This window comes from Eretmochelys imbricata, chromosome 1 (assembly GCF_965152235.1).
Source record: "Eretmochelys imbricata isolate rEreImb1 chromosome 1, rEreImb1.hap1, whole genome shotgun sequence".
Taxonomy (NCBI): Eukaryota; Metazoa; Chordata; order Testudines; family Cheloniidae; genus Eretmochelys; species Eretmochelys imbricata.
In genome coordinates, this window is record NC_135572.1 from 324040460 (window position 1) to 324066509 (window position 26050).

Sequence of the window (26050 nt, forward strand, 5' to 3'; positions counted from 1 at the left end):
CTACCCTGTCCTTTGCTGTCAAGCGTCCCAGTTTAACAGTAGGAGAAAGAAGAGGTTCTCCTTTTTCTTCCCACTTCTCCAAAACCTCCTTTATCCCCCACCAAAACAGTCTGTTGTGATTGACAGCCCTCCCCAACCACTGTGTGTCCCAGTTTTTCCACTTTCAAATATGTAATCAGTCTTCAGGGAAGGTTAGAAGGTGTTCATGGGGGAGGGAAGAAGAAACGAAGAGAGTTTGCTACCTGCTACAACTAGGTCACATGGTGCATTTCCAGCTCCTTGACTAGATCAGTGTAACTTTTAGACCAGTTTTACTGTGAGAAGACTCAGAGTACTGAATTGAAAATTCTCTTTCTGCAATAGCCCTGCAAGATTCAGTGTTTTAGCCAATGTTTGTCTGTGAAATCACTGAGATATTCATGAAAAGTGATGGGGGCAGGGTACAAACACAGCTGAAGTTAATTCCTTTACAGTTTCAACTAACTGAATAATACTCTGCCATATCCCCTCAGTTTTGATCCCTGTTCCCTCTCATTCCTCATCCACTCAAGTAGGGGATATATTTTTTCCACTAAGCAAGAACCCCCAGCAAATAAACCCTCATACCAGCTTCCAAAGGCTTCCAGGAAACCAGTTGGACACACTATAAATAAAACAAGTTGTGTGAATCTTCATATACCATCTCCCTGAAAAGAATAAAATAAATCTCTCATTGCTCAGCTGCAAGAAACACTTTTTTAAAAAAACTATAATACAAAAATTAAGAGCCCAGTCCCCCAGTGTTTACTTGCAAGAGCACTTCCACTGACTAACAACTGCTCCCAGGAGTAATGGTTGAAGGATCATACCCATCATGGTTTTAATTCCATTCGGTTTATTTGTTCAGACAGTGTTTTCTTCTACCAAGTTCTTAAAGCTGGTTGAAAATTTTCTGTCTAAATGTTTTTTGGTGGAAAGTGGCTATTTTGCAATAAAAAAAGTCTGATTTTATTTGAAAAAGTTTTGTTAAAGGAAAACAAAAAATACTGAAGATTGAAGAAGAGAGAAGTGTTTTGTTTTTGAAGTTTTTCCACAGGAAAAAATCATTTCCTAATATGTTCTCCTAGTTTTCTAGATATCTGCACCTTAGACTAGTGCATTTATGTAGGGCTAGATTGCCCACAACTCTTACCTAGTGGAGCTAGGAACTAAGGGCCCACCACCCTTCTCAGCTTAGCACAGTCAGAGCTGTCCAGATTGCAGATCTGGCTGCATTGGAGAGAACAGGAGTGTCACGCTGTCTGGAGTGGCTCATGATTGTGAGTGCCTACCTGGTTTCTCTTCAGATCGTATAAATCTTTCACCTTTTACTAAAGATTTCCATGGAGAGGAACATTTATGAGTTTCTACCCAATTTTTTAGAACAGACTGTCAAAAATAGGGTAGATGCCCCAAACTGGTGGTGTATTCTATAATTAGATTTCATCAAGCCAGTAACAAATGTGAACTCTGTCAAGCTTTCTTACAACTACAATACCCACCTGCGGAAGTAAAGAAACAGATTGATAGAGCCAGAAGAGTTCCCAGAAGTTACCTACTGCAGGACAGGCCTAACAAAGAAAATAACAGAACGCCACTAGCCGTCACCTTCAGCCCCCAACTAAAACCCCTCCAACGCATTATTAAGGATCTACAACCTATCCTAAAGGATGACCCAACACTCTCACAAATCTTGGGAGACAGGCCAGTCCTTGCCTACAGACAGCCCTGCAACCTGAAGCAAATACTCACCAACAACCACATACCGCACAACAGAACCACTAACCCAGGAACTTATCCTTGCAACAAAGCCCGTTGCCAATTGTGCCCACATATCTATTCAGGGGACACCATCACAGGGCCTAATAACATCAGCCACACTATCAGAGGCTCGTTCACCTGCACATCCACCAATGTGATTTATGCCATCATGTGCCAGCAATGCCCCTCTGCCATGTACATTGGTCAAACTGGACAGTCTCTACGTAAAAGAATAAATGGACACAAATCAGATGTCAAGAATTATAACATTCATAAACCAGTCGGAGAACACTTCAATCTCTCTGGTCACGCAATCACAGACATGAAGGTCGCTATCTTAAAACAAAAAAACTTCAAATCCAGACTCCAGCGAGAAACTGCTGAATTGGAATTAATTTGCAAATTGGATACTATTAATTTAGGCTTAAATAGAGACTGGGAGTGGCTAAGTCATTATGCAAGGTAGCCTATTTCCTCTTGTTTTTTCCTCCCCCCCCCCCAGATGTTCTGGTTTAACTTGGATTTAAACTTGGAGAGCGGTCAGTTTGGACGAGCTATTACCAGCAGGAGAGTGAGTCTGTGTGTGTATGGGGGTGGGTTTTTGGAGGGGGGTGAGGGAGTGAGAGAACCTGGATTTGTGCAGGAAATGGCCTAACTTCATTATCATGCACATTGTGTAAAGAGTTGTCACTTTGGATGGGCTATCACCAGCAGGAGAGTGAATTTGTGTGGGGGGGTGGAGGGTGAGAAAACCTGGATTTGTGCTGGAAATGGCCTAACCTGACGATTACTTTAGATAAGCTATTACCAGCAGGACAGTGGGGTGGGAGGAGGTATTGTTTCATATTCTCTGTGTATATATAAAGTCTGCTGCAGTTTCCACGGTATGTATCTGATGAAGTGAGCTGTAGCTCACGAAAGCTCATGCTAAAATAAATTGGTTAGTCTCTAAGGTGCCACAAGTACTCCTTTTCTTTTTGCGAATACAGACTAACACGGCTGTTACTCTGAATCCTGGATAACTATAACTGTCTTACTGTGGAGTCACAGACAGCCCTCTTAGACTCTCCAGTCTATCTTGACACCCAGACAAACTGGATTTATTGATAAATGGTCACTTACACCCACAGAGGGGAAAAAAAAATCACTGCATTCAGTTTGCTCTCAGTCCCAAGAGACCAATCGGTACCCTAGATCTTATATCAAAAGACAACACCTGTAGCAAGTCCTGTACTAAACTGACTAACGGTTTATTATTTATTAGGAAAAAGGAATACGAAGAGTTATTTACAGGCTAAAGCAAGCAAACATATACACACAAATGAGTTACCATCTAAATCCTAAGAGTGACAGAGTTGCAGTGACCTGTCAATTCAAAGTGTCTTGAAGACCCATAAGGCAGACTCTGGGGATCTCCAGCTTCAGTTTAGAGTCTCTGGCCCTTCAAAGTTCAAATGGCCAAAAACATGGAAAATTGTCCTATGACTTTGTTTCGTACCCTTCATTCAGCTTCAAGCCCACAGGATGAGCTTCTTTGTATGTAGCATTTCCCAGGTGCAAAAGGGCCATTAACTAATCCTTGATATTGCAATGATCCTTGATGACCCATCTGATTTTGATTGTCCTTCTGAATGGGCATGTAAAATGATTCCTGTGCCCGAGTTCACAAGTTCAGAGAAAGCATTTTCAAAGTTATAAAGCAAAACACTGATATTTTCTTATAGCATAGAATACAGATATTTCAAATAAAATTAATGCATGCAGCAACTTAGGCATTTCATCGAATCTAAACACTAAATATATTCTTGTAAGACTAATGCCTATTTTGAGCAAAACTAACATGTAGGTGAACTGCTCTAGTCTCCACCTAGAAGTTTGACAGTTCTTAGCTAATGCCTGCAGCCTGGGAAAGAGCTGGAGTCTGGCCTGCCAGAGTCACCAGGGGTATCTTGCTCTATACTTCCCACTGCATGAAGTTGGCAGGGAAGGAGGGGGAGGCATAAAGGGCGCAATTCCCTCCTGGAGCTGTTCCTAGGATGGCAAAGCAATTCCCTGCCATTTACTCTGGGATCAGCCAAAAGGCTCATCTAGCTCTGTTGACTGATATGTTAAACCTTTAGATTGTTGGAAAGGAGTAGAACTATTTAATTACCAATTGAGAATATAACCTGAAGAAGTCATTGTCGTAATTATAAAGACACACACACAGTTGGTCTGTAATATTAATCAAACAGGAATTTTAGAAGTATAAGGTTTCCTTAGTAAGAATTCCATCAGGGGTTTTACATTTACTACTTTTTCCATTCCCATAGGAAATCATTTGCATATCTGAACATAAAAATCCACATTGTTATTTCTATGAAATTCACAAAGCAGTTTCCAAGCTCCACCTGCCAAAAAGGCAAAACTACACAAGCTGGGTGTTGAATCCAGATCTACACCCTTCACCTTGAAGAGATTCAAAGTTTTTCCCTTGCTCTTTCCAGTGTTGTAAAATAGAATACAAGCATAAAACAAGACATGTCTTTCAAATGCTTAAAACTTCTTCTCTTTTCAATGAGCAAACCTGTATTTGTACAAGCCTAACAGGTGTCAAAATGCTTCTTGGCAATCACTTTTCAACAAAGCTACAAATAACAATCAATCAGCATATCAGAGCAAATATGGACATTGTACAAGGTGTGTGAGCAAAGAGAACCCAAACTCCTTGCTTCTTTTATCTGAGGCCTAATCCTACAAGGTGCTGAGAGTCTCTCTATAGCCCCACTTACATAGTATCTTAAGATCTCATTATTTTTTAATATGTTTATCCTCACAATACCACCATGAGGTAGGAGGAAATACCCTCAGTGATATCTCCAGTGAGATTTGAGGACATTCAACACCTTACAGGAAATGGTAGGCATATTGGGTCCTATACTAGGCAAGTACTTATTTTCATTGTATTTTCCTTGCTGAATTTGTGATTTTCTTCTTCTCCTCCTCTTACTATAATGGGATACTGGCAATTTATCAAAAATTCACACTAACTTTCCCCATGCATTTCCACTTTTTTCCGCTATCACAGAAGTTCCCAAGCTGGAAAAGTCTAGATCCTGATCCAAGTATTCCTCTGGGAGTTTGTAGTGTCAGATCTAAGGACTTCTATAGGAAAAGGTGAGTTCTTAAATTAATGAATGTGAGGTAAGCACCTAGTGAAGACATGGCAGTATGCAGTTTTCACAGGAGTTAGCTGGTCAAGGTAAACCCTAGACTCCCCCATAGCATCCAACTCAACCGATTAACATGTGAAAGTAACTACAGGCTGGTGGCCCTGATCACTAGTCTGGGAAAACCCATCAGCATGCCTTGGTCACTTTGTAAGCCTTACCTGTTTATTCTTCAACACAACAAAGAAAACGTAAAACAATATAAAGTAACAGTCTTGTCCCCAACTTACACTGTGGGGCCCTTTAGCCTCCAGCAGCTTAATGGTCAGGACCTTCCCCAGCCCAGCAGAGCCTGCTCCCCATCTCACAATCTTCTGCTATAGCACCACCAGTGTACTCCCATCCTTCTCTTGGTCACAGTCTTCCCATAGAAGCTGGGGCCCTCATTCGTATCCCCTAGCTGAGAATCATCAGATCCAATCGCTAGATTCTGTCCAGCCAAGTCAGATGATTCCCAGCACCTGTCTGCTGGGCCCTTTCCAGAACAGGGCTCTCAAGGCTGAATCCCCACTCTATCACTTCAAGTGCAGAAAGTGGGGGCCCACAAGGATTCTAAAAATTAATACTTGCCACTCCAGGCTTGTATTAAACTCTCAGGGTTACAGCTTTTCTCTGATCTTGGCTTGGTAAACACTGCCACGACCCAAATGCAAAAAAAAAAAAAAAAAAATCCTTCGACCCAGGAAGGAGAACTTAGGAATTCCTCCCTGTGAGGTACCCTCAAGCCCTTTCACCCCCCGGGAAGAGCTGAGAAAGAAAACAAAGGAAATTAGCTGTGGCCACCAGCTAATTAAACAACATGCACAAACCTCTTAGGACACCAAAAATCCAGATCTGTTTTTTAAAAAGGTAAATTTTATTAAAACCAAAAAGAAAGAAAATACATCTGGAATTTAGGCTTTTGCTAGATTTTAAAAGAGCAATTCCAAAAATTAAGCACCCAAAATAGCTTTCTTGGGGTTCAGCTTAAACCAAAGCAAACAAAAGCATCTGGGGTTAGCACAGAGGAGATCCACAAGCCTTAAAAATAAACAGAAATAAACCTGATCACATCTAGCTAAACATTCTGATCTACTTACACCTTTGGGTTGTTAAAAGTAGTTCTAGATATGATCTGAAGATTTTCATATCTGGTTCAAACTTTACACAGCATTCCTGCTGCCCTGTCTCTTCAGCCCAGCTAGCAACAGACAAAGGGAAAGTTCTTTCCCATTTTAAAAAGTTGTAGCCTAGCTCTTTTGGTCAGGTGCCCACTCCTTTTCTTTTACCTGTGGGTTTAACCTTTTACAGATAAAGCAAACAGAGAACAGCTACCAAGAGGGATTTTACAGCTAGCTGGGTGTCTATCAAAGGGAGCTACACCCCCCTTCATTTATCACAAGGCCTTTAAAGGGGAAGAGCGCCCCATTACAACCACAAACTGCCCTCTCTTCACTTATCTCAAGTTCAGAACACACCTTTTTTCCTACCACAGACATGGCTGAAGCATTGATTAAGGCCTAATTCTATTTCCAAAGGACAGTAACGTTAATGTACCAGATTTTAGGTCACTCAGGGTTATATCATGTTTTTGGTATGCATAGTTAGGGGTGGTGTAAAAGTGCACTGCCCTCGGAGGAGCACCAGGAGGCATTGTGTCCCCCAAAGCTCTCCAAGAGGGGCAACTTGGTCTAAGGGAATCTGGACTGCACCCCCAGGAAGCAGAGCCCTGAAGGGAGGCCTGGAGGGGCAGCCAAATGCCAGGTTCAGAAGTAGGGGGGGCCCCAGCCCTGTCCCATGTAACCAGAACAGCCAGAAACCCCTTACTAGCCCCCAACCAGCTGAGAGACACCAATAGAGCCTGTCAATGATAACAAAATAAATTCAGCTGCCAAGATTATCCAACCAGAGAGGGAGCGCCCAGCACTGCTGCTGTTTTCTTGTTCAGCAGCTGGGAGTGTCCTCTCACCCGGGCACGCGTGCACACGCACATTATATATATAAATTCTCTGTTAAATTCTGTGGGAATTTTGTTTACTGACATTTTTGATGCCTTTGAATGCTTAAGTAGCAACATCTAGTGACTTTTCAGGGGTTCTCTTGTGACTTCCTGCTATGTGGAGTTGGTAACACCACACACAACAGTGCCTGGCACTCAAGAAAATTCTTCATCTGTTCCATACACATCCCAGGCCCCCTGCTCAGTCCTGGCTGCACTGTGGTGATACCATGGGTGAGGCACGTGCTCTGGTGGCAGCTACATGGCCTCAGATGGTAGGCTCCTTCTCTCCAGTATTAGCCCCCTTGTTGGGTCATGTCCCCTCCTCTGAGTCAGGCCTTCAAGGCCCTCTTGTCTGGTGACGTCTCCCTGCACTCTCTCTGCCCGGGTCCTGCCTCACTCTCCCCAGTTGCTTAACCCGTGCAGCTCCAATATTACATATGGCAGGGCCGGTGTCTGCTGTCCAGCTCTGGCCCCGTGGCTACCATTGTACATCAGCCCTGGCTCATGGCCAGTGCAGCTGGTCTATGCTGCTATGGCTCCCAGCTCCAGGCCACTGTTCTCTCCTGGCTCCGCCTTACTCTGGCCCTGGTGCCCCAGCTCACCTAAAGGATGGGCCCCTGAGCTCAGTTCCCTCCTTGGCCTGTACACAAGATGAGTGTTGGAGACTGGTTCCAGTTCAACCAAATGTAAGCCATCTTTCCGCCTCATGATATTAAACTGCCTCCCCTGCTGAGAGGCACCTATACGTGCCCTCTGTAACTGGCCACTGCTTCACTGGAATCAATGTTGCAAGAGTCCTGGCCATGTACTGAAACCTGCAAAGGGTTAAATAAACATGCTGGGAGAAGCTAAAATTTACTGGATCACAAACGTTGCAACCGGAGGCAAAATTATCTGGGTTCCTGATACTACGTTGTGGCAAGAAAAGGGGTCATTTCCATTTCATAATTTTTTTTTTTGTTATGCAGATATGTATGTTCCACTGAGGAATTCTTTCAGCGTTGCACACTGGATCTAGGGGGAAATTTGCTCTTTAGAACTTCCCTTTAACATTTTTTGAAGTCTTGTAAAATTTTTTCTGTTTTATAATTTACCAGAAAATATTGTTTTGCATTCCAAATCTGTGTACAATAACGTACTGTAACCTGTCACCAATATCGCATTTAAACTTCACCCAGACACACACCCACAAAATACCCACAACATTTACCCTATTAGATCATTTGCAATACATACAAGCTAGTCTTTTCATCCAAATTTATTTAAAGCCTGAAGAGACGACACAACTCCAGGAGCAGCCAGAAGGAAGTCAAGTCTTGAAAGAGATTAATAGGAAACATTACATTTAATCACAAGAGTCTTTGAATCCAAACTGCTGACAAAGGCTGCCATTAAAAAAAATTGCATGCAAACTTTTCTAGAACTAGTTAATAAGTTTTCTACATAAACATCCAAGATTTTTCTTCTCATGCAATCAGGTATTTATATACGTAATTTTCAGACTATTCCAATTCCAATCCATCAGTATAAATGAAATCCTTTGAATACTCAGAAATGAACAATCTCAGGAAAATAAAATATATGCCATGAAAATGCATCATAATCATCCCACTTTGAAATCTCGTTGACTAAAATATTGATCATTTCAAAGTCAAGTAGTGTTAGAAAGTACTTCAGATCAAAACACATTCTCCCTCTTGTTTTTATTTTTTTAGCAATGACTAAGTATAGCAGCATAATTAAGGCTCTGACAGTTTTTCCATTATAAATTTCTATTTTCATGAATTTATAACTCATCTGTTCACTTTTTGAACTTCACTGTTCACAAATCAAAGATCACATAACATTTAAATTTAAAAGAAAACTGGACGCTTTTTGCTCAGCGCAGCAAGCCAGTAGTTCACAACAGTGGTGCAGGAGACGATAAATGACTATCCTGCTCTATTTTGATTTCACATTGAAACCAATTGCTTCTTCCATAAATAATAAACATTGATGCTATAAGGTTAAACTAGTATTCAAGCAGGATGGATACTGGGCTATTCCCTTACATTGGACACTGATGTTCTAAATGATGTCACTTTCCTGTAAGACAGCTATCTCCCGCGGTAGGCTCAAAAAAGGCAATTTTAATTGATAACATTTTAAATAGAGAGTGAAATCCTAACCCCACTGAAGCACATGGGAAAACATCCATTGACTTCAATAGGGATTTCACCCATAGGATATGTTTACGACACATTTGGAGGTGTAATTGCAGAGCAGCTAAGCATACCTATGCCAGCTTTAATCTAGTCAGCCTGGCTGAAAATAGCAGTGATGACATGGTGGCGTGGGCCCCAGCATGGGCTAGGAATGTGAGTACATACTCAGGGTTACAGGCAGGCTTCTACAGCCTGCACTGACGCCCATGCTGTTGCATCTTCAACATTAACGCTAGCATGGTTATGCCTACCTAAGCAGCAATCAAACCTCCGATTGCAGTGCAGACATACCCACAGTGTCCTGTACACAGTAAGAACTAGTTTTCATCATCTGAGCTTTTGAATGGCAGGGCTGAGCAAAATGGATGTTGATTTGGGTTACCAAAAAGAAGGAAAAATATTATGTCAAACATAAGTTCCAGAAAGATCAAAATGTACAACCCAACCCCCATCTTGCAAAGATTTACGTACGTGACTATTCAGTCAGATAGAGTTAGTCTCATTGAAGTCAGTGCAATTGCAGGATCAGGGCCTAAATAAGAACAAATATAAGATACAGTCAGCTGTAGACAGAGATAGTTTCTCTTTTTTGATTCTATCAAGAGTGAATCAGAATTTATACATCTCTAGACTCAAATATCAGTATCAAAATATTTTGTTAGTGATTTGTTTTTTTTAATTGTGTGTGTGTGTGTGTGCCCAGCAGTGCTGAAATGTGGGGTATGATATAAGGGATGATAAACCATAGAATACAAGGATATTATTTCCTTAAGTGTTTATGGTTTATCAGCATGGTGTAATACCATATCTTTGCATTACAATCCCATTCTCTAATGTGTAACCCTTCTGCCCGTCAGAGTTGGCAGCAACAAGGGCCGGGTTCAATATCTAGGGGATCCATTCCAATAACACAATGCAAACCATCTCGAGCCCCCACCCAGTGACCTGGGACAAATATATACCACCCCTGCTGGGCGCCTCCAAGAGGCAATACTTCCCCTCTCCCAAGCACATAGTCTGAGTGTAGCAAAAAGCCTTTTAATAACAGAGAGAAACAATGTGGCATTATGTTGGGGGAAATACCACCAACAGGATTCATAACACAACCCATGAGCAAAAAACCCACCCCAAGCAAATTGGGGCATGCCCCTTTCCCTTTGGTTCTTGAGTCCAGCAACCCCAAATCACCCAAAGTCCCAAAAGTCCAATGACCCAAAAGTCTCTGTCCCTGGTCAGGGCAGCCCCAGAGTTCGAAAGTTTATCTGCGGAGCTTTACCTCGCAACCTGGATGGAGATGGGACGGGGGTAAGAGGCACCTTACATGATCTGAAGCTGACCACCCCACAGCTCCATAGGCCTTCGCTTCGCTCCGCTCCGCCAGCCGCTCCACGGCCCACAAGCAGCTCCCACTGTCCTACAAACTGCTCCACCAGCCTGTCCACAAGGCACTCCAGCCATCCTGCAAACTGCTCCACAATATATCTTCAGGCTCCCCCACTACTTAACACAACACTCAGTGATTTCAGCTCTTAGTCAGTTCAGCTCTTTAGTGAATTCAGCTTGTAGTAGGGGAACCTCAGTGCTGGTACACCATTAGCCCAAAGTGAGCTCAGCAGCCTGTAACTAGACTCCTAATGGAATCAAAATTAGCTCTGATATTCTACAGTGGAGAGAGGAGGAAATACAATTAACATGTAAGGCCCTCACCAAGAGGCCCATGCTACTAAGTATTAATACTTGTCCCCAGCCTCTCTCAATTCACAGAGTTTTAAAACTCATGACCCTTGCCTAGCGAGTGCTACTTAGGTGATGGTGAGTCCCTCCATCATAACAAAAGGCCAAGTACAGTTCCAAGCACAGTTCCCATAATCAGGGTAATAACAATTTATTCTTCCTGCCCCAATAACAGAGATACTGGGGATCCCACAGCAGCCAAAGTGACCATTTGGGCAGCTATGGCCTCATTCTAGGCGGGGTGGGTGTGCCTATGCAAATGAGATCGGCCCCCCAAAGTTCTTTTCCACAACTTGCCACACCTCACCACCAGATGTCAGGGTGGAGCTCATCCTGACACTGCTTACAAATGCATACACACACAGCCACAACCCAGAGTTACATTCATCACTCCCCAAAAATCATTTATTATCACTATCATTATATAGATGTTATCACCACATGACATCACATTACTGCTGTCTGGATTGTCTCCTCTTGGTACCTTATCAACTGAATCCAGCTATTGGCAATATCTGCTCATTTCCCAAAAGATGGTCTCAGTTTTCCATGTTGATAAGTTTAATTAAGTTTTGGTATTTGGTAACTTTTATGTTCTTTCCAAATTCTCCCTTTGAACAATTTTCTTTCAACTGCCAGAGAGAAAGCCACATTTTATTTCAGTTGTTTCCTCATTTCTATCTGGGTGACTCATCAGTGAAATGTGTGTGAAAATTCCAGACCCATGCTGTACCTTATAAACATAAAAATAGAGATCTACCACCATATGTTATTCATTTTTGGTGCATAATTGCATATGATCCATACCCCAACAGACATCCCTCTGTTATATAGAGTTATACTTTAATATGTGCATTTTTATAAACTAGCCACAGTGCCTAAACTGAATGGTTTAGATTAGTTCCAGATCATGATAATAATAATTAGCACATATACAAAGCTTTATATCTTCAAAGTGTTATTTACACCCTTATGGTGTGATAAATATAAGTGCTAAAATGGCTTCTCATTAACCCAGCTACTGCTCTGTGGTTTTCCCATATACATAACGGTTAGCTCTAATATTAGAAGCATGATATATTGTGCAGGGTGTAAGGGCACCATGGGCCTGTTAGAATACGGTTGAAATCAGTAGAAAGACTCTATTTGGGAACACTGGGGACTCTTCTATAGTCTTCAACTGGCTTCAGATACAACCCTGTCTGTGTATCCTAGGATTCTATATAGCACCCATCACTGTAAGACTGGCCAGGACTGCCTTCCCCAGCAGACAACCACTTGTGGCCAGGCAGGGTGATGCAGTGAGTTTGGCTCAGTTTTCCCCTGTCCCACCAATAAGGGTTTAAATCTGTGTCTGGTAGTTTCCTGTTATGACTCCAGCCAGTTGGTTAATAATCTCTCCTCTTCTGGGGCAATAAATAGTCTGGTGGACCAGGGGAAAGGAGTCCAGGAGAGCTGGCTGTATTTCAAGGAATCCCTGTTGAGGTTACAGGGACAAACCATCCCAATGAGTCGAAAGAATAGTAAATATGGCAGGCGACCAGCTTGGCTTAACGGTGAAATCCTAGCGGATCTTAAACATAAAAAAGAAGCTTACAAGAAGTGGAAGGTTGGACATATGACCAGGGAAAAGTATAAAAATATTGCTCGGGCATGTAGGAATGAAATCAGGAGGGCCAAATCGCACCTGGAGCTGCAGCTAGCGAGAGTGTCAAGAGTAACAAGAAGGGTTTCTTCAGGTATGTTGGCAACAAGAAGAAAGCCAAGGAAAGTGTGGGCCCCTTACTGAATGAGGGAGGCAACCTAGTGACAGAGGATGTGGAAAAAGCTAATGTACTCAATGCTTTTTTTGCCTCTGTTTTCACTAACAAGGTCAGCTCCCAGACTGCTACGCTGGGCATCACAAAATGGGGAAGAGATGGCCAGCCCTCTGTGGAGATAGAGGTGGTTAGGGACTATTTAGAAAAGCTGGATGTGCACAAGTCCATGGGGCCGGACGAGTTGCATCCGAGAGTGCTGAAGGAATTGGCGGCTGTGATTGCAGAGCCATTGGCCATTATCTTTGAAAACTCGTGGCGAACCGGGGAAGTCCCAGATGACTGGAAAAAGGCTAATGTAGTGCCAATCTTTAAAAAAGGGAAGAAGGAGGATCCTGGGAACTACAGGCCAGTCAGCCTCACCTCAGTCCCTGGAAAAATCATGGAGCAGGTCCTCAAAGAATCAATCTTGAAGTACTTGCATGAGAGGAAAGTGATCAGGAACAGCCAGCATGGATTCACCAAGGGAAGGTCATGCCTGACTAATCTAATCGCCTTTTATCATGAGATTACTGGTTCTGTGGATGAAGGGAAAGCAGTGGATGTATTGTTTCTTGACTTTAGCAAAGCTTTTGACACGGTCTCCCACAGTATTCTTGTCAGCAAGTTAAGGAAGTATGGGCTGGATGAATGCACTATAGGGTGGGTAGAAAGCTGGCTAGATTGTCGGGCTCAACGGGTAGTGATCAATGGCTCCATGTCTAGTTGGCAGCCGGTGTCAAGTGGAGTGCCCCAGGGGTCAGTCCTGGGGCCGGTTTTGTTCAATATCTTCATAAATGATCTGGAGGATGGTGTGGATTGCACTCTCAGCAAATTTGCGGACGATACTAAACTGGGAGGAGTGGTAGATACGCTGGAGGGGAGGGATAGGATACAGAAGGACCTAGACAAATTGGAGGATTGGGCCAAAAGAAATCTGATGAGGTTCAATAAGGATAAGTGCAGGGTCCTGCACTTAGGACGGAAGAATCCAATGCACCGCTACAGACTAGGGACCGAATGGCTAGGCAGCAGTTCTGCGGAAAAGGACCTAGGGGTGACAGTGGACGAGAAGCTGGATATGAGTCAGCAGTGTGCCCTTGTTGCCAAGAAGGCCAATGGCATTTTGGGATGTATAAGTAGGGGCATAGCGAACAGATCGAGGGACGTGATCGTCCCCCTCTATTCGACATTGGTGAGGCCTCATCTGGAGTACTGTGTCCAGTTTTGGGCCCCACACTACAAGAAGGATGTGGATAAATTGGAGAGAGTCCAGCGAAGGGCAACAAAAATGATTAGGGGTCTAGAACACATGACTTATGAGGAGAGGCTGAGGGAGCTGGGATTGTTTAGCCTGCAGAAGAGAAGAATGAGGGGGGATTTGATAGCTGCTTTCAACTACCTGAAAGGGGGTTCCAAAGAGGATGGCTCTAGACTGTTCTCAATGGTAGCAGATAACAGAACGAGGAGTAATGGCCTCAAGTTGCAGTGGGGGAGGTTTAGATTGGATATTAGGAAAAACTTTTTCACTAAGAGGGTGGTGAAACACTGGAATGCGTTGCCTAGGGAGGTGGTGGAATCTCCTTCCTTGGAAGTTTTTAAGGTCAGGCTTGACAAAGCCCTGGCTGGGATGATTTAACTGGGAATTGGTCCTGCTTCGAGCAGGGGGTTGGACTGGATGACCTTCAGGGGTCCCTTCCAACCCTGGTGTTCTATGAATCCCATGGCCCTAAAGATGGGTTGACAATTTCAGGCCCCTTTGTCCCAAAGTTGTCACTATCTCCTCTGCTGGGCTGATAGAGGAACCAGGCCCAACCACTCCTCTGGGTTCCAGTCCAGGTACCCTATATAAAGCAGCTGCAATTGGTTGCTCCCAATTCCTTGCTGCTTCCTACCTCACCTCTCCTGAGGCTTTTCCAGATTCACAAGCTGATCCTCCCAATCTGGAAGTCTGACTTTCTGGACAGCTTCTTCCTAGTCTGTTACTGAAGGACTCCCCTCTCAGTAGTCTCTCTGGTAGTCATAACAGTCTGATCTGCAGCCCCATTTTATCCCCACAGCTGTTACAAGTCCTGCTGTTAGGCTCAGCTGAGGAGTCTCTCTGTAAACCTCCTTGCAGCTAGAGTATCATGGGGGTCTACTCACCCTAGGAAAAGGGACAGATTCTCTAGTCCACTATGGCCACTTTGCCCAGGGCAAAGTGACCCTAAACTGGCCAGAGATTCCCGGTGGAGATTCCTCCAGGGGAATTCTCCACTGCTGTAGAGTTGGCAAAGGTTGCATTGCAGGCTCCCAAACCGGCTGTCCTACTGCCCTTTCCCAGGAGTGAAATTAAGTCTTGGAACTTACCGGTATGGGGCTGGGCTGCGGCCAGCTCTGGCCCCTGGAAGGGGCGAGGCCTCGAGCAGAAGGGGTGGGGCTGGGGGAGGTCAAAGCCAGCCCCAGCCCACCCTGTACCGGCAAGTGCCTCCTTCCCCCTCCCCTGGGTAACAGCGGCAACCGGGGGCTCTGGCAGCAGTTTAAAGGGCCCTGCGTGGTAGCTGCGGCCAGAGCCCTGGGCCCTTTAAAGCATCCCCGGAGCCCCACCACCGCTTCCCCAGGGCCTCGGCAGCGGGGCTCTGGGGATGGGGCTCCGGCCGCCCCTACCGCCCCGAGCCCTTTAAATCGCCGCTCCAGCCCCGCTGCCGTTACCCCAGGGCTCCGGCAGCGGGGCTCTGGCAGCAATTTAAAGGGTGGAATTGGGCCTCGGGAAAAAGGCAGGGCAGGGACGGCACCTCAGGGGAAGAGATGGGGAGGGGTGGGGACTCAGGGGAAGACGTGGAGCAGGGGTAGGTCCTTGCGGGAAGAGGAGGGGAGGTTCTGGCACTCCTGCTGGAGTGTCCGGTCTTTAAATATTACAAAGTTGACAACCCTAGCTGGGAGCACTGCAGGGGTGGAAGAGAGCAACCCATACAAAAGCTCTGCTATGCCTGATTCTCCACTGGGGATCTTACTCCAGCAGTGCAAGTTACAGCAGGAGAGGTCCTGCTCTAACTTATACTGGGACCAGGAAGCCCAAAAATCAGGGAGCTGCATCTGGCTCCCTGAAGCCACCACACTGCACTACTTCCAAATCAAGGCCTAAGCACCTATTACCTAGTTCACCAGGTATTAACTCCAAACTTGCCCTTTCTCTCCCATTGTGCAGGTGCTCAGGGAAAGAGCTATAAGAAGAGACAGCAAATGGAAAATGTTTGTGGGAAGTCAGGGCTCTACCTCCTGGTGATGAGGGAGCCCCAAACTCTGGAAGCTTTTCATTGTGTGTGCTTGGTTTACAGCAGCTTGTTTAAATGTGTGCTGATACAGATTTGTTCCCACTGATTAATGATATCTTATTTCTGCTGAGTCGCCTCACCAGCTCACCTACTTGTAGCAGGATATCAGTGTCATCTAGCCCACCAGGTAGCACAAGGGGGGTGTTTATTTCCACTGGATTTAAAGAAAGATAGAAGGCAAAGTTCCAATAAAAGTAGCCAAGCCTAGGGCTGGTCTACACACAGAGATGCACCAACTTAACTAAATCCGTTTCTAACTCAATTTAGTTTTAAAAAGTTGATGCAACTTCCTCCCATTGGTTTAAGACATTAATTTTGTTTACAATATATCATTTTTATATCACTCAAGATGATTTAAGATTGTCAACACAAGGAAGATTCACCTGTTCAAACCAATTTGGAAACAGATATAATTAAACTGGTGCAATGTCTGTGTATAGACCCAGGCTAAGAACACTTCACAGTAGTGGGGAAGCACTGAATATTGTATTTTCCCTTATTGACCCAGAAATCATTAAAATCATGTAGAATTGATTACTGTAGAAAAACCAAATGGTATGTATGCAATACAGTGCCAAAGAGAGGACCCATGGAGGGGACTTTGCTAATGAATCTATGAAATGTACAACTTTCTCACAAATCAAGAAACTGGCTTATATAGTGATTCATAGGATTTATGCATGAGGTTAGGAATTAACTCATACACTTCAAAGTCAAAGAGGAGGGGAGGAGGGAAATGTCTGGAAGAGAAAATCTTGTCGTTTTCTGTGGAATTTGTAGACCACCAGCTATTATTATGGTTATCTGTGTAGTAGCAGCTCCCAGAGGCACCAGTGAGGATCAGGATCACATTATGCTATACAACTGATATTCGTCCATTAGCTAGCAAATCGGGTCTATCTAATCTGGGACATGATCCCTGCCCCGAGGTGTTTACAATCTCATTTCAGACAAGACACAACAAGAGAGTATAACAAACAATAGGAGGGAAAAGGAGAAAGAGGATGAAACTAACAATGGAAGGAATATGTCACCCGGACTAGCTTTGCACACAGTTTGATTATAGTGAAGAAAACTAAATAACAGGTTAGGATTTTTTTATTTAAAAAAAAAAAAAACTAAATTGTTACAGTTCTCTAGTTCCTTTATGGAGAAACAAACATTAAATAAAAACCTTGCTTTATTTATACATTCTGCTGCCACTGTTTCAGAAAGGCTGAAAAGTGGGAGGGTTTGCAATATAACAGATGCATTTTAAACGTGGTTTGAGCCAACTGTCACATTAATTATTAATACTGACTACTGACTTGTATTCATTGGATCCTGCTGTTCTGAAAAGAAAAAAAAATCAAAGAAATACACCCTCTGAAAATTCATTCTCTGCAATTATTCTTACATATTGTTGTCCCCTTCCCTTAACACCAAAGCTACATGCCATAATCCAGAGAAACCCCTTATCCATGAGGGGGTTTCTACAGAAGTTAAGAACTACAGATCTGCTTTATTTTCCTGAGAACAAAATCAAAACAGTGTCACTGAACCCCACTCAAGTCTCTTCACATATTGGTTTATAAGATGAAAAAATGGATCCCTAATAGGATAGAATAAGGTACGCAAGACTGGTATTTCCAGACAAGTTGGTAATAGCAACATCTTAGTTAAAACCAATTAATTCTTGGAATGTTCTAAATGTTCTATTCTTCTTCCAGTCTGTTCCCATAATGTGCAGATGATCCTAAAAGGGCGAAAGCTCCAGTGCCCCATTTCCCTTTCCCACAGCTATCAAATGGCATGCTGTGCAATGCCTATCCATCTATCTGCCACACTCCACACCAGAGGTGGCTGAGTTTCAGTGGTTCTATTGTTATGCTATACAAAGCACACAGGACCTTTTATAAGCGAGAAGGCAAATACACCATATTTATTGAAAATAGAACAGTTAGCTTATGTTTTTCAGTCACACACACATACACATCATGCACGCAGTCCTGCCAGTTGATGTTTTTATAGTTACCAGTCTGTTGTAGCTCGAGTCAATCTAATGCAGTGCTTCTCAAACTATCTGATGTGGGGGACCGGCAATTATTTTTTCCAATGTGCACGCAGACTGGCAGCCGATCGCTTGCGGACCGGCACCGGTCTGTGGACCACCAATTTGAGTAGCACTGATCTAATGGCCAGTTAGATTGAACACGAGTGAGGAGCTGGACTCTGCTGGTCGCGATCCGATGCTCCAAGGTTTTGGCAGGACTGAACCCAGAGTTTCATGGCAAAACACCCCAGCTTTATACTTGTAAATTTCCATTTGAGTCCATACATTTTGCAATGTCATCCTGTAATCATAAGTCCTTAAGTGGTGGGTTTTCCGCTATTATCATTTGAAGGTTATTGTCGGGCTTCCCATCGTTATCTTCTATTTGTTGTCTTGCCTTCGGGAGTGGTTGCCTCACCTCTGAGGCTGTCAATGCTGCTAACATGTTTAGCATCGGATGTTTTGCATTGGATGTTTTCTGATTGTCTCCTGGTGTTTCCAAGTCTCTCACTTTTTCTTGACCATCTGGACATTTGTGATGGCTTTCATACCTTATCTTTTCCTGATGCATGCATTCCTCATTCACACAAACAATCTCTCACAGAGAAGACAGCAGTATTTTATATTCAGCACAATACATTGTAAATTAAACTTCACTAAATCTTGTGGTCAAAACAGTTTACATTGTGGCTCAGACCTTTAACATTCCTTTAATCTAATTAACAGACACAATACAATATCCTGTCTTTTACTCACTGAACCTTAAACCAAAGAAATGACTAGAGAGAAGTTTATAATGCATATAGGAAACAAGATCCCAGTCTCAGACTGTCATTCCTTTCTGTTATTCAAAAAGGGTGGCTGGCAGAATTAATTCAAAGTTTACATCAATTTTTATAGTACAATTATAAAATCCTGTCCCTACACTATTTATACATAGTATAACTCATAATAAAGCTCTTTGAGATAAGTACCACAATGATCTTACGTATAGTGTCTTCCAAAGGATCCCATAGTAATTTCACATTTAAGCTGATATATACACAGAGCAGACAGATTGCTTGAATCTCATATTGAAATCTGGCAACTGTTTAACATCACACAGCAAAAGTACACAGGATAGGACATGAAGAAGAATTCTAGATCCAAGAGAAGCTAGGTGGGTTGGGGTGAGGAATTTTAGGTAATTTGATCTAGACACTGTCAATGCCTGTGAGAGGAAGAATGATCTTGTGATTGAGGCACTAGACTGAGACTAAAACAATTGGAGTTTAGTTCTTGGTTCAATCACACACTTCCTTCCTGTGTGATACCAGACAATTCATTTGATCTGCCTGTGCCTTGGTTCCCTATTAGTAAAATGGGGTTAATATGTCAATTTTCACACTTTGTTTTTCTGTCTTGTCTATTTAGAGTGACTATCTTCAGGGCTGGGACTGTTTCTTACTGTAAGTATGCACAGTGCCTAGCACAATGGAGTCCAAACGAGCTACTCTAATACAAATAGATACTGTTTAACACTACACTTTTGCTCATTCAAACAGTGTTTTAATACAACCAAATGCAAAATTTATACTTCTAGGAACAAGGAATGTAGGCCATACCTATAGAACGGGGGACTGTATCCTGGAAAGCAAAGATTCTGAAAAGGATCTAGGCATCATAATGGACAAACAACTCAATATGCATTTCCAGGACAATGCTGTGGCAAAAAGGGCTAATGCAATCCCTGTGTGTATAAACAGAGAGTAGTGAGTAGGAGTAGGGAGGTGATTTTACCTCTGCATCAGTGAGACAAATACTGAAATACTGAGTACAGTGCAGTTCAGATGTCCATATTTTAAAGAGGATGTTGAAAAATTGGAGAGGGTGCAGGAAAGAGCCACAAAAATGATTTAGGGCTGGAGAAAATGTATAGCAGTATGAGCTCTTTAAGTCTGTTCAGCTTATCCGAAAGACGATTGAGAGGTGACTTGATTACAGTATCTTCAGAGGGAGTATATACCAGGTGCTAAAGGGCTCTTTAATCTAGTGACGGGGAAGGGGAGGCATATCAAGCAAACACTGACTGGAAACTGAAGCCAGCTAAATTCAAATTAGAAATAAGGCACAATTTGTTAACAGTGATGGCGATTAACCAGTGGAACAAACTGCTTAAGTCATCAAATCATCCAACACACACAGCCTACAAAGATCCGTTATGCCAGCCACAATGACCACAATTGATAGCATCATACCAGGCATTGTGTAGTGAAGTTGCCAGATCTGGTTCAATCCTGCAAATCCACAAACCTCTTGGGTGACCCTGCAGACAATGCCAGGTAGGGTCACAGTGTGCACACCTTCACATGTTGATGGAGAGGTTGAGAACATGGTGTGCTGGGGTGTTTTTGTCCATCCTGGTGACATGTCCGAAGAGTGTGAAATGCTGCTTTTGAATATAATGAAGGGGGCCAAGGGAAGCGGTGGATTCAGCATCTCTTGATGCCTTTCTAGAACATTTGTATTAGCCCTACACAAATTATTGGGCTTAATACAGGACTAACTGGGTGAAATTTAAGGGGCTGTGATATACAGGAGGTCAGACTAGATGATCTAATGGTCCCTTCTGGCCTTAAACTCTATGAATCTATGAAAATTGCTGGGATCCCTTCATCAAGAAATGGTCAGAACCCCAGTACATTATGGGGAACTTGGAAAGGAATTCTGCTTCGCTGACCTACACTGGGGACTCTGCATTACTCTTTGCTATAGTACTGAATGGCACACCTGAGCCTGTAGCTTCACTGGGAAAAAAGCTAAACATAGAGGAATATCTCCTCACCACTGCTGGAAGGGCAGCTTGGCAGTTTTTGGAAAGGGTGAGGTGGGAAAGGCAGTTTAAAACAGCCCTGTTGTCCCCTTCAGAACCTCCTTCTTCCACCTAAAACTGCTTCTCTCCACCCTACAGGTGGCTTTTCATTACATCAGTTCTCCCATTAACATTTTGTCCCCATAAACTCAACTTAATTACAGGTACAGGAATTTGTGTGTTTCAGTGATGTCACACCTGTACACCATCAGGAGCTGGTGTGTGGCTTTGAGGCCACATAAAAAGTCCAAGCAGCCAATTGGAATGTAGCTCTGGACAATCTGCAGTGTGGTGTATGGGCATTTGTTTGTCATATTACTATTAGAGCTGTATGCTTTCAGCCCTTTCCCACCCCCTTTATTAAGTATAAATGGAAAGCTGAATAAAAAACCTGCCAACCTTCAGTAAGCCATTCCACACTGTGTTATTTTCTGTACTTTGCATACAGCCTTCGCAGTACAGATGCTCACAGTCTGTTGTGATCTAACTTGCTTTTATTTTCAAATGGTAACATTTGGCAACATTTCACAGCCATCCACCCTGCATCAGGACACGCTGACAGCTGGTCACAGGCTTTAAATATCTGCCTTCTTATTTGCAATGTTATCATTTTAAGGTGTTGTGATTAACTACATGATTAGTCCAAAGGTAAAAGAGGAAAGGAAATTATTCCATTCAAAGCGCCCTGTTTAAAAATACTTCCTTTTTTAAAGTGTTGCAGAGCACTCAGACTGCAAAGCCAGAAACAGCTGAGAGTTCACCTCATGACCATGTGGGGAGTTCAGATGTCCACATTAAGGGCACATCTTCACGGGAGATGGGGGTGTAATTTCCAGCTCAGATAAATGTACATACGCTAGCTTTGATATAGCTAGCATGCTAAAAATAGCAGCGTAGCTACAGCCGCACAAACTGCCTGAGTGTAACCCTGTCTGAGAGGGTAAGCACATACTCAGGTGGTCCATGTTGCCATGCTTACACTGCTATTTTTAACCCCTTGCTCAATCAAAGCTAGCACATGAACATCTACCTGAGATGAAAGTTACACCTCTGCCTGCAAGGTAGGTGTACTCTGAGCCTGTTAGACTCACAGATGGCCTTCAACACTGATGCTTTTGAGGTGCTGCTGACTTGTCTGAGACCTCCAGACAAAGGGCAGCAAAACAGTGTGGCCATGTCTACGCTACAATGGCTAAAACAGCACAGCTAGGGCACTGCAGCTGTGCTGCTATAGTCTACGTGCTTCCTGCAGCGACAGAAGAGGTTTGTCCGTAGATGTATGGAACCCACCTCTCCAAGAGGCAGTAGCTAGGTTAACAGAAGAATTCTTCTGTTGACCTAGCTGCATCTACAGTGAGGGTTAGCTCAATTTACCTATGTCACACAGAGTGCAAAGTTTTTCCACAGTCCTGAGCAATGTAGCTAGGTAAGGTTGACCTAACACAAGATGGGATGCAAGTGATGCTGGGCAAACCTACAGCAGTGAAACCTGAAACCAGGAAGAACTCCTGAAGTGTCAGGTTCAAACAAAATCAGTAGTGAAATCTTGGTTCCATTGAAATCAGACTGTTTGCTTCAACTATTTGTTATTCATCATCATTTCTGTTATCTGGTTGCTCCCGCATGTCACATGGTATTGTCTCTGTGCCTGACTGGGTGACTGAAAAAGGAACTGAAATAGCAAATGAGTGACATGCTTCTAGTGTGATTTTAAAAAAGATAATAATTTTTGGTAAAATTCTTGAAACTTTCTGTATTCACAGGCATTTTCACAAATGCCCAGAAGTTGCTCAGACACTTGTGAATCATGATCAATACAACCTCACAAATAAAACATGAGCTGAACTTGGTGCTGTTAGGGTGAAATTATTAGCAAATTAGTGAGTGATTTATTTATTTATTTATTGCTACCTGACCACTTAGATCAAGTCCAAAATTTAAAGTGAAACTCAAAGGACATTACCCAAAGCAGCACATTTCACACAGCTGTATGTGACTTGATGCAGGATGAGATGATTGAATCAGATACATTTCAATATAAGCTGTGTAACTGCTCTGAAGTTTGGTGGGAGGAAAAAAATTAAGTTTATATAACTGTTTTAAACCAACAAGCTTGTATACTTTAATTAAATTAATGCTTGTCAGTACCAAGGCTAATGCATCACAACACTTCAGCTTTGCATTTGTTATTTAGCACCGTTTTGGCTAGCTGGCTGGGTTACCTAGCATGATATTGGCTCATGCTTTGGAAGTCACAGGGGGGAAACCATTTATTTTTTGTTTTACTGGCAGTTTAGAGATGTGAGCTTTCCAGACATAGCAAACATCCCCTCTTTTAATCGCCAGTCTTCAAAGTCCTTGCCCTCATGTGATGCTATATCACTGACCAATTTAAATACCTTTCCAACTTCCCTTGAAAGTGTTTGAAATGCTTGTCATGCTGTTACGGTATTAGATAATAAATAACAGCTGACTACAGCTCCATATACTGCCAAAATTCTTCATTAAAGTTTTCCACTCCAGCAAGCAATACTACATCGACTGTATATGGAGAGAAGTAAGCACTCTATTCCCTCAAGTTCTCTTAGTAGTCTATTCCTTTGCAAAAAAAATTTTAAAAAAAACCGATACGTTTTTCCTGGATTATGTTTCTAGCCATTTTTTAGTCAATTTTTCACAAACAATCAGTTCCATGCTAGCCTGGAGCTGCACAAATGGCTTGAATTACTGCACTTTTGAAGTTGGGCTAAACAGAGTTATAAATCAAAGATTAAAAGAATTTTTCCTCTCCCCATGGTGGAAGGAGGGAGAGGCAAAACTGAGGAAGAAAGAGTAGGAAAATCACCTACTTTGTATTCATCACATAATTCAGTCCCACCCCTCCCTGCCTTTTTTTTAAATGGAGTCAGTGGCAAAGAATGCAACAAGACCAAAACTAATAGGAATGTGTACGGCATAGGAGCAACATCTCCAGTGCATATATTAATCGTCATCTGTCTCAGCTACTGCAATCTCTTCCCATCAGGTCCTTTTGATACTAACTTCATCTATTTTAAGGGTGCCTTTGGAAGGGATGACACGGACAAATGCCAAGAAGAGCCCATCCACTTGTACTCTAACTATCATGGACTATCACTACTCCATCCAAAAAGCTGCCACCATGGTCTTTATTCTTGCTCCTTTCTTAAATCACATCCCACTCGCCTCAGCAAATTTGAATCACTTCAGTAATACTTCATTGTGCTGTTCATCAAATGTAATAGTCTTTCCCTTGCTTAAAAGATCCTGTATCGCACAGCTTCTTCCTTGATCTCCTTTCTCATTGCCCAGCACCTTCTGCCCTCCACCAGTGGAAGCAGCTTGGTCTTTCCTGTGCAACAGGCATTTATGTGCCTTCTCTCATGCCATCCCTTGTGCTTGGAACGCCCACCTGCCTCACACAAGTCTGCCCATCTATTACCCTCATCCCATTCAAGTCCCTCCAGAAATTCATTCCTGCCACAGGCACTGCTCCATCCCTGCTCTGCCCCAAGACCCCACTCTTACTCATCCCCCTTCCCCTAGGCCCTACCCTCGCTTTGCCTCTTCCCGCCCCTCTCCACCCCCTCCACCAAGGGCTCCTGCCCACCTGCTACTTGCTGCTCTTTACCCTCCCCTCCTGAGCACCTCCTGCCAGCTGCCAAACAGCTTATCGGTGGCCCCGCCAAACAGCTGTGGCTGGTGGGTGCTGAGCAACCCCTATTTTTTTTTCTGTGGGTGCTTGAGCCCCAGAGCACCCACGGAGTTGGCATCTATGACTCCTGCCATTTCAGCTGCAAAAAGGAAAGGGAGACCGAAGTTTTAAAAGCAGCTTATAACCTTTGAGATGTACACGACTTACTGATCTGAGTTACTGCATGATTTTATCCTTTGTCCTCCTACCTCTGCACTTGCTCCCTCCCTAGTTTTGACTCTATGACAGAATGAACTTTTGCTGCATCATGCTGAATTTAGTTTGTAAACTGTTCTATTCTATATAGGTTTGATACCATGTCACCACCACAGTATCTGAGTGACTTCCAGTAGAGCATTAAGCAATATGACTAACTTCTGTCCCATGCTCTATCACCCCGTCCCCAGGGAAAGAAGCATGTGCAGTGAAGAGTCTTGTTTTTGTAGGGGGGGGGTTTCGGGGGGGGCGGGGGAGGGTGTTGTTGGTGTTGGTTTGTTTTTAAATATCCCTGTTGCTATGTGCTTATGTAAGAGAAGGCAAGGTCAAAGAAATGTGCACTTGGAGTGGGAAGATATAAGGCTTGTGATGGTCCCTAGTTCCTGAGGCAGTTCATTCCACAGTCTTAGACCTACCCTGAGCAGGGTCTGGCTTCCACATAGAAGAGCTTTGTTCTTATTGTTGAGAGTTCCTCTGTGCCAGAGAAGCGAAGTTGTCGGCCACAGTCTTCATCTCAGAGCTTTAGTCAGTCATTTAGGTATCCTGGGTCCAGGCCACGGAGCACTTTGGAGATAAGGATTGGAGCTTAAACTTGACTTGAAAATCTATGGGAAGCCCATGTAGAGAGCGGAGGACTGGTGGAATGTGCTCACAGTAGCCCGTGTTGCTGAGGAGACACTCTGGAGCATTTTGTGTTAGCTGAAGTTTAAATACTGAAGACTTCATGCCAGGGTATATTACCTTGCTGTAGTCCAACCAAGAGATGACAAAGGCATAAATGACTGAGGCCAGGTTTTCATCCACCAGGATGGGACGGAGTCTCCTAGGCAACTGGAGATGGTAGAAAGCATTATTGGTGGCCATTGCAATGTGAGGGCTCAGTGTCAGCAAGGAATCCAGGAGTGCTCCTAGATTAGTTCTTCTGGGCAAAGACTGTGTGTTGAGAAAAAAGGTGGTGCAATGGTTCGGGCTTAAGTTCCCTCTAAGCTGTGCAGCCATGCAGCAGGCTATCAAGGGCCGTGCAGGCACGCAGCAGGGGCCGTGGAGATGCGCCTTTCCCCTGGCCCCGGCCTCGAAGCTACCTGCCATGATCGGGGACAGGCGCCTTTCCCCGGCCTTAGCGTTGCCGTGTGTGGGAGAGGCGCCTCTTCCCCAGCCCTGGGCTGCTGTGGCGAGAGAGAGCTGGGAGGAGTCCTCTCTCCCTGCCACAGCCCAGGGCAGC

General features: G+C 43.6%; 1 pseudogene; it reads left to right on the forward strand.

Annotated features, from left to right (window-relative positions):
* Positions 1–1306: 1306 nt before the first annotated feature.
* On the forward strand, positions 1307–1412 carry LOC144259769 (U5 spliceosomal RNA; annotated as a pseudogene).
* The last annotated feature ends 24638 nt before the right edge of the window (positions 1413–26050 follow it).